The 12,018-nt window shown below is 54.8% G+C and overlaps 1 protein-coding gene across 1 annotated transcript in view; it reads left to right on the top strand.

The window, feature by feature from the left end:
• Positions 1-12,018, top strand: part of LOC113209361 (T-box transcription factor TBX20-like) — an 84,358-nt gene that overhangs the window by 27,213 nt on the left and 45,127 nt on the right. The gene's annotated exons all lie outside the window — the stretch shown is intronic.

Below are 12,018 nucleotides of genomic sequence, written 5' to 3'. Positions count from 1 at the left end.
CAAGGCCTACGTATGGCATTGTAACCTACTTTAAAGCACTCTAACTGTAAAGTAAAGCTATATCATCTGCTCCCACGTTAGCGCAAGCTTAGGTTTTTTCAGACCAGACGACGACGACGACTCTGAAAATGTTTCACTTTTTGTATCATTTCCAAAAACAACACAAAAATGTCGCGGTGGTTTACCGTTTCCCATAAGCAAAGATGACTAATGGGTCGTTGTGAGGCGCCGAGACGGGTGGAGCGCAGTGTGTCAGGCGGGTGTCACGGCGATGTAAAACAAGGTCCACGAGGGGGGAGGGGGATTAAGAATAGAACGAGACGTTTCACTGCCGCTGCTGCCGGTGCTCGGACACACGGGGCCCAGGTACACGTGTCCCGACCAGGATAAGGACCGCGATCACGGGGTCCTCGTGGTGATGATGACGGTCGTTGTAGGGGCGATAGCGGGGGAAAGGGGAGTCGGGTTTGGGTCCGGCGGGACGATGACGACGACGATCAGTTTGACGAACAGGTGCAAACGGCGACCCATCACTCATATCATCCCAGTGCACACAAACGCATTAGAGGAGGCCCACTCCCCCCCACCTTTACCCCTCCTATAACCTCTATATCTCTCCGTCCCTTCCATCTGACTTCTCGCCCAGATCTGTTGCCTTCCTTGTTTCACTTCCGTTGCAATGGAACTTGAGTGAGTGGGTGGATGGGTAAGGTGAATGTGCTCCACCTCGCGGGAGGAGGGGGTGGGAGCGGAGGGCGAGTGCGTCGGGCAGGAGAGAGAGAGAGAGAGAGGGAACGAGAGAGAGAAAAAAAGAGAGAGAAGCAGTGCAGGGGGCGGGAGGAAGTGTCCACCGCGATGCTCTGCCCCGCTGCTTACTTCCGGCTGCATCGCGTTATTACCGTAATTGTTTAGAGTGGCTGGCTCTTTTATCAGGGCAGCCAGGGCGCGCGTGCTCGCGTTTACAGGGCAGGCTTTCAAAAGTGAAAAGGACTGTAATGACGATGATAATGCGGGGTGACGTAGTTCTGGCTTACTGTAAACTTGTTTTGCGAAAATAGATACCGAAATAAGAAAATTAAAAGCGGTATGCACGATCGGGTCGTTTCGGAGACGATGATGCGAGCTGAAAATCGCGCGGTCGTTTTGCGTGCGCGCGCCTGCGTTTTTATACGTGTCTGTGGATGTGTGCGCGCGCGTGCTTGTGTGTGTGTGTGTGTGTGTGTGTATTGGACGTGTGATATATCTTTCCCCGGCCTGACAGCCCACCCAGGGCGGACGGGCGTGGTTAGGACCCTCTCTGCTGTCTGCTTCTGCTACTGCTCGTTGTATTGAATGCAAACACTAGAGACCCGCAGCAGCGCCGCGCGGCACGCTTTTGTTTCGCTATCGGCCTGCCCCCCTATTTAGGCCGTTGAGCAGCGAGATACTTTCTCGCTCACTCTCGTCGTGATGACTCGTGGTGGTGGAAGGCGTCTTGGTCCGCGCGCGGGGCGTCCGCAGGGCCGTCCTCGGCGCAGGCACGCACACAGGAAGGCGAGCTAATGGACGGACAGGAGGCCAGCGCCCGATAAAGAAAGAAAGAAACAGACCACACAGCACACGGCCTGTAATTTGGTATTCTAGCGCACGTCTGACTGATAGCAGGAGCAGCAGCGAGAGAGAGAGAGAGAGAAGGGTGGGGGTCGAGCAGCACGGCGGTAGCTCCTCGGATGAATAGAGTTCGCGTGTGAGGTTAGGCTGCCCCCGGGGTGTTTGGCCCGGGCCGCTGCGTGTCTCGTCCGCCTCACCGCGCCACGCCACCGCTCGACACACATGCGTAATGATAATAACAATCATAATAATAAGGAGCACACATGGTGTCCAACAGATTTCACGGAAAGGGCCACGCGCTTTTTTATTTTTTTCAATTCAATAACACGACGGCGACGCCCGGACGGACGTGTGTGCGTGGGCCAGGTGTGACGGTGTGAGGAGGTGATGTAATTGAAAAGTTGAGAATAATTTTTCTCTGATTTTTCGGAATTGGTGAAGCTGCGTATTGTTATATACTTTACTACTATTGTTCCCCAACAATATGCGAGCAGATGTGAGAAAGACACACGAAACGTCGCTGCGTCGTGTCATAGCGTCACGCGACCACCGCGAATATTTCATTTTCATATTTTGGCCCGCATAATTTCAAATACAACGCACCAGACTGCTGGAGCGTTAAGTATTTTGTTACTTGTTTTTTCGTTGTTGTTTTTTTGTTTTGTTTTTTCGCTTACGGTCTTGTCCTTTTCTTCACCTCGCTCGCGCTGGTCCGGGCGCGGCCGCCCCGCCCCGTCCGCTCGGGGGGCCGCCGTGCCCATACCGACCCGTCGGACGGGGTATTATCTGCTGCGCCCAGGCTGCGCGCTGCGCCCCCCCGCGGGGCAGGACGCGGCCCCAACAGACTGTCCGGCGCGCCCCGCCACTGAACCCCCCCCCCCCCCTGCGCAGCAGCGTTCATTTAAATTCAATGAACGTCTGAACAGTGGCTCCGCGCCGATGCCGTTGGCGTGTGGAGAGTCCCCCTGAGCGATGGCAGCCGCTTAACCCCCAGCTGAACGCGAAGAAATCATATGCAGCAGCGGCGCGGGGTCCTGCAGCAGCGCCAGCCGCCAGCTACCGGACTCTACTTTATTTGATTGGTCTGCCATGGGGGCCATGGGGTTCACGCAGTCCCATGGGGTGGGGGCATATTAGTCATGGACCGCCGCTACTGCAGCTCCTGCTGCTCTCGTCCGCACACCACCGCGTTCGAAACTCGTGTGCCTTTGGGGGGTACAAATATTATGGGGTCCCAAATGTGTCAGGGCCATTATTAAAGATCGCAGGGCCCCGTAATATTTCTACCCCAGGGGTACAAATGTCATGAGGTCTATTTCGACTCCAATCATGTTTATTTTGGGACCCCATAATATTTGTACCCCCCCCCCCTTCCCAAGGAACGCGGTGTTTGAACGACCCCTAACAACGCCATGACGACCGAAAAGCGTTACATTCCAACGCGTTTCGCTCGCGGTGGGTGACATGTCACGCACTTTGTCCGCGCGCCGCTCGGCTTTACATGATTAGCCGCATTGTGACGAGGCGTCGCGACACGTCAGTCAGCCGGTCCCGTCCGCGTCATGTCACTCCTCCCCTCGTCTCACCCTGCCTTGCCTGTCGACCCCTCACCAGCTCGGAAATAATTCACGGGTTCAATCGTCTCTCGCTTCATATTGCCGTTGTTGTAACGACGGTATTATATATGTATTTCTTGTGCCACTGTTTCGGCCGTCTTCTCTCGCTGCCATACTCTCTCTCTCTCTCTCTCGCTCTCCGTCCCTCCCTCTCGCACACAGCGCACTACCTCTTATTCCCCTCGTTTCCGTGCCATGTGTGACCGCCGGCGCCTCCGCCGGTCCTCCCGAGACCCGCAGCACGTGGCGCCTGTTTACGTGTTTTTCTGTTTTCCTCGTTCGCCTTCCCCCCTCTCCCGCTCCCACTTTCAAAATTTCCTAGGGCGGACCCTTTTCCATAGCAATTTCCTTGCTGCTGTAAAGGGATGAAATTTCGCATTTTTGAGAAACTTTTTCATTCTTGTTTTCATTATATGTCGAGCATTTACGATGAGAATTGTCGAATTAAGATATTTTCAGGACGCTACATTTCGCCTTGATTTTCTTCAGAGAGCCGTTAACTTACGATACCAATTGTAAATTTATAACATTGCATTTTTATACACATAAAATATTTCAGAAGTTCAATAGATTTTGTTTCAAAGTTCATCTGAATTTTTCCCCTCAATAACCACACATTTTCAAGATGTTTGTGAACGTTTCCTGGTCCTGCCGCGATGAACAGCACTAGGCACTCCGTTCTTGTTCATTACGAGTAAGGCGGCCGAGGCCTAATTCCTTCTCGGCGCGGTTAGGCCCGGCCTCTAGGCCCGGCCTGTAGGCCCGGCGGGCGGCGCGGCCCCATGGGCGTTGTTGCCCCGGCCACAGGCCCCGGCGGGCGTGACGGGAGAACGAATCAGATTGAGGACGTGTTTGTTTCAAAGCCGCCCGCCCGCCGGTCGCTCCGCGCCGCGCCGCAGCCAGTGGTCCAGCGCAGCCGCCAGCGCAGCTGCCGTTGACAAATGCCCCGCCCCCGCCCCCGCCGCCGCAGCTGCAGCCGCAGCCGCCCAGGCCGAGGCCCAGGCGGCCGCCCGCCCACCGGGACTCTCTATCCGGCCGCAGACCCCGATGCTCGAGCCAGACGCGGCGGTTTAGAGGAATCCTTACGGTGGGGGGACTAAAACGTTACATACGTCACACGAGGCGCGAGAGCATCGTAAGGTTTCGTGCCTGAAAAGGGGTGTGGGGTACAAATATCATGGCCCCTCTAGCGGGTTTAGTACCACAGTGCGAACTCCCGCACCCAGGATACAAATATTATGGTGGTCCCTTGCGTCCCAGGACCACTTGTAGGCCCATGATATTCCTACCTTACCTACCGTCGTTCGCCGACAAGCGCGCGCACAGTGGGCTCAAGTGCTCTCCCTCTCCTCTGTCTGTCGCGAGGCGGAGGCCGGAAGGAGTCTTGGTGGGGAGGCGGCCGGCCCTCCCACCCACGCAGTCTGGGCCGCGCCCCTCCCCCCGGCCATGGCGGCCGCGGCGCCTCGCCACGTCCAGCAGCAGCTGGAGGAGAAAAGAGCTGGAGGACGCCTGGAGAAGGAACCACCATCAATCATTCATGGCGGTGTGGTCGCCTGGAGGAGTGCCCGGGAGTGCCTAGGGGTACCACTTCCGAGTGCTCTGGAGTACCACTACACTCAGTCCTCAGGAGTACCAACCTACCGCAGTACCAGCAGCGCTTACCCGCAACCAGCACCAAAGGCACTCCCTAGGCTCGAAAACAAGCAATCTTAAAGCAATTCATATGAATTAGCATGAATGTTTAAAGCAATTTGCAAAATTCAAGGAACACAAAATCAATTTCGGGACGGGTAGGTGCATACAGGGGTTGAGACTGAATAGCGGACAGCCAGCGGTGGCGCCTGGAATGGCGCCATTAGAAGCTTGTCCAGGTAATGGCCTCTCCCACCCCTGTGCTTATCTCTTACCTCCTCACCCTCTCTCTCTCTCTCTCTCTCTCTCTCTCTCTCTCTCTCTCTCTCTCCCCCTCTCTCTCCCTCTCTCTCTCCACTTCCCCTCCCCCGACCGCAACAAATCGCCGGGCGGAGGGTGGTAGGGCAGCGCACCGGGCCGGCTGCTGGCTGCTGCGGCTGTGACCAATGTTGTTGATCTTTCCGGTTAGCTTTGGTGTCGGCCGGGCCGTCACAATAGTGGATGACTCCCACGAGCCGGCTAATAAGGGCGTCCTTTTCAACCGAGATGATGATGATGACGGTGGTAGTGAATTTGGTGACTCGGATGAAAATCTGATTCGCGCATCTATTTAAACGTACAAACGATCAATTTACGAAAATATTTTTGTGTTCCCCATAAAATATGTAATATAAATTGTTTACTGTGTAGTACATCATTGTAATGGTTTTTATTTTTGTGTTTCCAGGTGAGTGATCCAAAGAGTCGAGAATTTCCACATAACTTCGAGACATTTGAGCATTTGTTGGTGAGTCGATCGTGGGAGCTGTATCTTTCTGTATCATCGTTTGATGATAAGACATATACCGTGTCACGAGTTTGCAACGCCTCGTCACGCCGCTACACGGGGGGTAGAGTGTTGGTGGGAATCCTCGCGCCCTATCGTCACGCGCCCCGTCACGCGGCAGCACGCGACTCCACGATACTCTTAAAATAAATTTCACCGCGGATATATAAATGGGACGGGGAGATAGCGAAACAGGACATCACACTCACACGCGCGGCGTGGGATGAAGCGAAGGGTACAAATATAAAAAAAGAACCCTGGAAAATGCTGAAGGTCGCATGCATGATAGCGAAGGCGTGACATTGCGACGCGCGCGATGTGAAATCGGCGTGGAAATGGGGAGGACGACACCACCCTGTCTCCTCTCTGTCTCTGTCCCACGCCCCGCTATGCCACGCCCCGCCGTTTAGCTGGGGCGATAAATGTTGCTGTTCCGCGGCGACGACACCCCCCGCCACCCTCCGCCACTCCCCGCGCCACATCCAGCCACCCCCTGCCACCCCTCGCCGCACCGCGCCGCCGGGGATGGTGGGGAAAGTGCCGGTTGTGTTGGTTGGAGTAGTGTCGGGATCACTAATCGCTTATTACCGGCCTTCCCACCCAGGGCAAGCTCTTCGCCTCCTTATCTCCCTTACTTCTTGCGTTATTTGAAATGCAGTTAGATTTCCGCGTTCTCTGCTCGTGAAAAGTTTTCGGGAACGCTGCGTATCGCGAGCAACGACGCTGTGTCGTTCACGTTCTGTTAGCAGGGATGATGCCGCCTTGCAAATAGTCGTGCTGCAAACAGCCGTCGTGCCGATAATGACGAGTAACAAGCGTCCTCGCCGTCGACGACGCCTCGGTAATCTGGATCAGTGTCGCTCGAGCTCCAACGGGCTGGGCTATGTCGCAGGGACAACGAGGGAGATATCGTCCGTCTAGAGTGTGCTGTACACAACCCCTTATTTTTTTGTAACTGTTTTATTTCTGGTTGATTTTAACATATTTCACTTGTATGAAAAAGTAAATGTTCACTTCTCTACTATGGTTTTGGAGAATAGGGTGACCAGAACAAAAAATCACCTTCGCTATGCGCTTCAATAATTTTAGATTTTGCTAATATTTCGGAGGCCACACTTTTCCCACCACGGTCACGTTTTGCGGGTGACACTTGCCTCCCTGCGGGCCGGTGTGTGTGCGGCCCCGCCAGCGCTGCGGTGAGGTCATGTGCCCGTTGCCATTTCGGGATTGCCTTATTCCAGCGCAGGCTGCCCCGGGGGTCCGCTGGGAGCGCCGAACACCCCGCCCCGCCCCGCCCCGCCGCGCCCGGCCGCACGCCCGCGGGGCGAACAAGTGAATTTGGCGCGGCACGTGGCCGGCGCACGCTCGGCCGTGTCGTGAGCGTGGGGCGTGGCGGGGCGTGGCGGACCGGATTAAACTAATCATTTATAGAGCAGTTTCGCACCGCCACCCCCCGTGGGGGTTGGCCCACGCCACCGCGGCAGGCCGTGTCGGGTGGTGGAGGTCGGAGGGCTTTTCCCTCCTTTTAGGAAATATGCCGACCTCCACGACCTCCGCCCATTATATCTGCGTCTCCTTGTCTCGGCAACACGGGTCGTTTGAACCTCCACGGCGAAAGGACAGGCGGGAGACAGAGAGAGTGTGGAGAGTTGGCGGGTCTCTCCCCTTCTCCGTGTCTCTCTTCCTCTCTCTCTCTCTCCGCAAGCCGCGTATAATTGGCTGGGCTTGGCGCAGAGAGGAAGAGGGGGGGGGGGGAGGTGTCAGGCAATGTGGCAGGGGATTTATCCTGCCCCGGATCGCGGCTGTCCCCACCATCCCCCCTAGATTCGTCCTCAGCAGTTAATTTGGAGTGCTCATTGACTGGGGCTAAACTCTCTGCAACCCGCGCCTTGCTAAGCCAGCCTGCCCCTTCCTATCTCTCTCTCTCTCTCTCTCTCTCTCTCGCTCCCTAGTTTACCCCCCTACCCCTCTAATTCCAGAGAGCTTACCCCGTCCGACCATCCCACCCCACTTCGCCATCCACTGCCTCTCTGGGCCGACGATCGCCTTCCTAAATCAAAGTCACACTCTCTATCTGCTTCTTCACCTCCCTTCTCTCTCTCTCTCTCTCTCTCCCTCTCTCTCTCTCCTTCGCTCCCTCTCTCTCTCCCCCCTCCCTCTCACTCGCTATCTGACTCTCTCGCACACTCTCACCCTATCGCCAGCCGTACATCTCGGCGCCGTTTCCGCGCTTCTCTCGGAATGCTCCGCATTCACAGCTCGGCGCGCTCATGCGCGAGTTCGGCGAGCGGTCGGCCGAGAGGGTTGTTTATTTCCGCGAGCAACACTCTCCCAGAAATTGCAAATAAAAAGTCGTTCCTTGTGGGGGAAAAAAAAATCACATGTAATAGTAAAATTAGCAGTTTGTTCAAAGGACGAGGTAAAGCGCGTGTCGGTTGTTTTTGTTTTTGTTCACCCCCTCTTTTCGTTGTCAAGGAAACAGCTTGCGGCCCGCGGAACACACTGCTGCGCTGCGCGGTGGTTCTTTGCGGGAGGGTTGGCGGCGCAAATCTCATCAAATTGTTTTGACTAAATATGACGGAGCGGTGTGTAATGCAGAGAGCTTATATATACGGCTCCCCGCCGCGCGCTCCTCTACCCCTGTGCGCATCTCCGCACGTACCGGCTCTAGCCACCCTTATTCCAGCCACCACCCCGATGCTCCCCTCCTCTCTCTCTCTCTCTCTCTCTCTCTCTCTCTCTCTCTCTCTCTCTCTCGCTCGCTCGCTCGTTGTTTTCACTACCACCGCAAAGCGCGCTGTACGCCTCAATTAATTACAGTGTCGCGGGGGTCGCGTTTGGTGTTTTTATTTTATTGTAATTAGAGGGGTGAATCTGCACCATCTGCACCGATCCTATTGGGGGTGATATATTATTGTTATGGCACGCTGGGGGCGGCGCTGGGGGCGGCCACGGCAGTGCCGCGTGGGTGGGCCCGCCGTTGGGACAAGTTCGTCGCGTCGTTTTATAGGTTAGGTTATTTGTAAGGCGTTTTGTCGACGTTTTATAGGTTATGACGTCATCCGCAGTGGCATTTGTCCTTGTTTTAACGGATGCACAGAGAATCAATACTAATAAGATAAACGAGTATATGCAATTGTTGTTTTTTTTTCAACTTATTTTGGTTTTTCCCGTAGAGGTACGTTGTTTCTTTTTTTACGGCGTGTTCGCCTAGTGGGTGTGTCTATATCTCAATCCACTTGAATTATCCCATTGAGACTCACACCGCCGGCCCGACCGCGCTCTACAATTATGATCGACGCCGAAACACCTTAAAAACGATCCCCGGGCCGTTCGTCTAATTCGACCTCCACACGGCGGCCTCCCAGAGCCACCGCCTGCTGCCCCCGTAATTGAAAAGGGATCAAAACTGATATCAACAGGATATCGCTGCTTTTTCGATGATCAAGTTCCCCTCTCCCTTCTGCTTTTTGAGGCGCCCGCACTGCCCTTGCTCTCGGCGTACGCGGCATTTCGGCTGGTTTTACGCTCCATTCGCTTGCTGAAAAAGATATACGAGTCGCGCGCTGCCGCTGGTTTACGGCGCAATGTAAAGTGAAACTGCTGCTCGCTGAAAGTACGAGGGTATCGAATTTGTGGCTCCACGAGCGAGAGGGTTCCAAAAAATACTATTTTTCGTGTGTTTTTATATGAGTGTCGAGTTTTGACCTGCAGTGTTGTGGGTGGCCGGGGACATCCCATTGGTCTCGCCCTGTCAGCGCGTTGAAGAGGCGAAGGCCGGCCAAACAGACCTCCCTGAATGCGTCACCCCCCGCGGCGGGGTGCGTGGGTGCGGCCAGTGAGTGCGAGAGAGAACGCTTGTCACCTGGCCCAGCTCTGTTGCACTCACGCAGCCGCCCCAAGGTGCACGTCGTGCGGGGAGTTCCCCGAAAGAGGCTGTTGGCACTGCCGATACTTTCTCTTACATTGGCAGTGAGAGATGGACCACTTTTAAACACTATTGATGAGCGACTTCGAGTAATTAGTTTGGGGGTTTTGGAATTCTTCCTCGGTATTGTGTGGTTTACATACCGTTGTCTCCCCTGCTCGAACCGTGACCTTGTTTGGACAGGACGTGGTCGAGGGCATATAGAAGGGGGAAGGTGATACCCTGGGTGTTGACGTGTCGCGCCTCCTCGGATATTTTACCGATATTTCACCCGGGGGCCTTGCTGGCCCGGAGTGTTTCATAAAGCCAGGGACTTGTTCCATAAAGTGTCCCAGAAAAAAATACCGACTTTTTACGACTCGACCGAGCCGGGCGCTGCGAGAGGAGGGGAAGGGGGGAAGGGGGGCTTCATTTCATACATATTAACCTGCGCGCGACCCGAGAGGAGCCCTACCTGTTCATTCAGGGGAGAAGCGGCATAGAGAGGAGCGGGGAAAACGCGTGAAAACGAAAGGAAGAAGAAGCCCAACTAATTCGATGACAGTCGAATCGGGAAGCGTCAAAACAGGGAGAACGTACAACCCATAACGCCCAAAACGTGTCGTAAGGTCCCGACGGAGCAATCTCGCCTCATTTAAATTTTCTCTCTCTCCTCTTCTCGCCCTCCACACACACTGGCCGGGAGCAGCAGCAGGAGCAGCAGCAGCAGCCAGGAAACATGAATCATAAGAGAATATTCTTTGATCAGGACGGCCGGCCGAGCCGGGCAGGCTCGCACTAAAAGCGGACGCGGACGACACTCGGCCTGCCGTCGGGCTGCTCAGGTGTGGTCCACGCCGTGGTCCGCGGGGCCGGCTAGCGCTGCCGACACCACGGGATGGGATATTGTGACGGGCCGGCGGTAAAGTTTAAATATGAAACGGGTTGGATCGCGGCGGTGCTGGAGCGCTGCACACGGCGTATTGCGCTCCTATTTAGAAGTGGAATTCGAGGTTAAGGTGGTGTCGGCGTTGGCCAGACTGGACACGCCGTATGCGTGGGAGTGTCAAACGCCTTCGCGCGCACTCTCGTTTTGTTGTGGAGTTGTGAGTGTGTGTGAGCGTGAATGTGTGTGGTTGTGATGACAAATGTGCAGGCTTGCCAACAGCTTCGCGCTGCTGCCAACAGCATAAACTCATTCCTCCGGTGAACGGAAGCCTGTTCAGGGCAGCCAACCACCCGCGAGTGTGCGAAACCAGCTTCATATTAGTCAGTTTTATGTGTTGGGAAAATTGGTTGATGCACCTTTTTGAACGTAAATAACAAACAGAGAAAACTAATCTGCAACTGATAAAAAGTTATCTTTTTTTTAAAAAATAAAAGGAATGAGAGCTTGTAAACAGGGTTCCGACATTTAATATTCACGTAGAATTTTTGGTATTTTTGTCCGTGCGTGTGTGTGTGCTGTTGATTTGGTGGCGAGGCACGGGGCGCCCGTACAAAAATGTTTCGCCTCAGAATGTCTCCAGGTGAGATGTTATACAGACTTTGTGGAGACGTGTTTGAGACATCGTAGAGTCTGTGGTGGACTATTATTGAGCCACCTGGGAGACGTTATAGAGGTGGAGCGTATTGTCTCTACTTCTGCCTGCTCATTGTCTCCATGACGATCTCTTACGGAGACATCCTGGAGACAAAGATTGGAGCTGTTGTCGAGACAACGCTGAGCCAATGCGAGAAATGACGTAGGATGCAGGGCTGGGCCATGGCGGGAAGTGACGTCGGTGTGTCTGAGTGAATTTGGTAAAACTTCAGCCGAGTGTGCGGTCTGTTAACCACATCCGTTCAGATCTGAGCCGGCAGGAACATTTTCAAAAATTTCTCGCCCGCCCTTTTAACACGGGGGTGACGGGGGAGAGCCGGCCGCAGGCCCTCATAGCGCTGTCGTATTCAGGTCCACTCGCGCAAGACTTTCGTCCTCAGATGCCGAAGCGCCACCTATCGGCAAGGCATTTCTCGAGATTATTTGGAGACGTGTTTGAGACATTCTGCAGTCAACCGTAGGATGTCTCAAGCCATCAGGGAGACGTTATGGAGGCACAGGCGAGCACAGCTGCTTCGCCGATAGGTGGCGCTTCGGTATCTGGGGACGAAAGTTTTGCGCGAGCGGACCTGACTACGACAGCGCTATGAGGGCCTGCGGCCGACTCTCCCCCGTCGCCCCCGTGTTAAAAGGGCGGGCGAGAAATTTTTGAAAATGTTCCTTCCGGCTCAGATCTGAACGGATGTGGTTAACAGACCGCACACTCGGCTGAAGTTTTACCAAATTCACTCAGACACACCGACGTCACTTCCCGCCATGGCCCAGCCCTGCATCCTACGTCATTTCTCGCATTGGCTCAGCGTTGTCTCGACAACAGCTCCAATCTTTGTCTCCAGGATGTCTC

The sequence above is a fragment of the Frankliniella occidentalis genome, unplaced genomic scaffold, assembly GCF_000697945.3.
Source record: "Frankliniella occidentalis isolate FOCC.00 unplaced genomic scaffold, Focc_3.1 Scaffold89, whole genome shotgun sequence".
Classification (NCBI taxonomy): Eukaryota; Metazoa; Arthropoda; class Insecta; order Thysanoptera; family Thripidae; genus Frankliniella; species Frankliniella occidentalis.
Note: the sequence above shows the minus strand (reverse complement) of the source record. Positions and strands in the feature narration are given on the sequence as shown.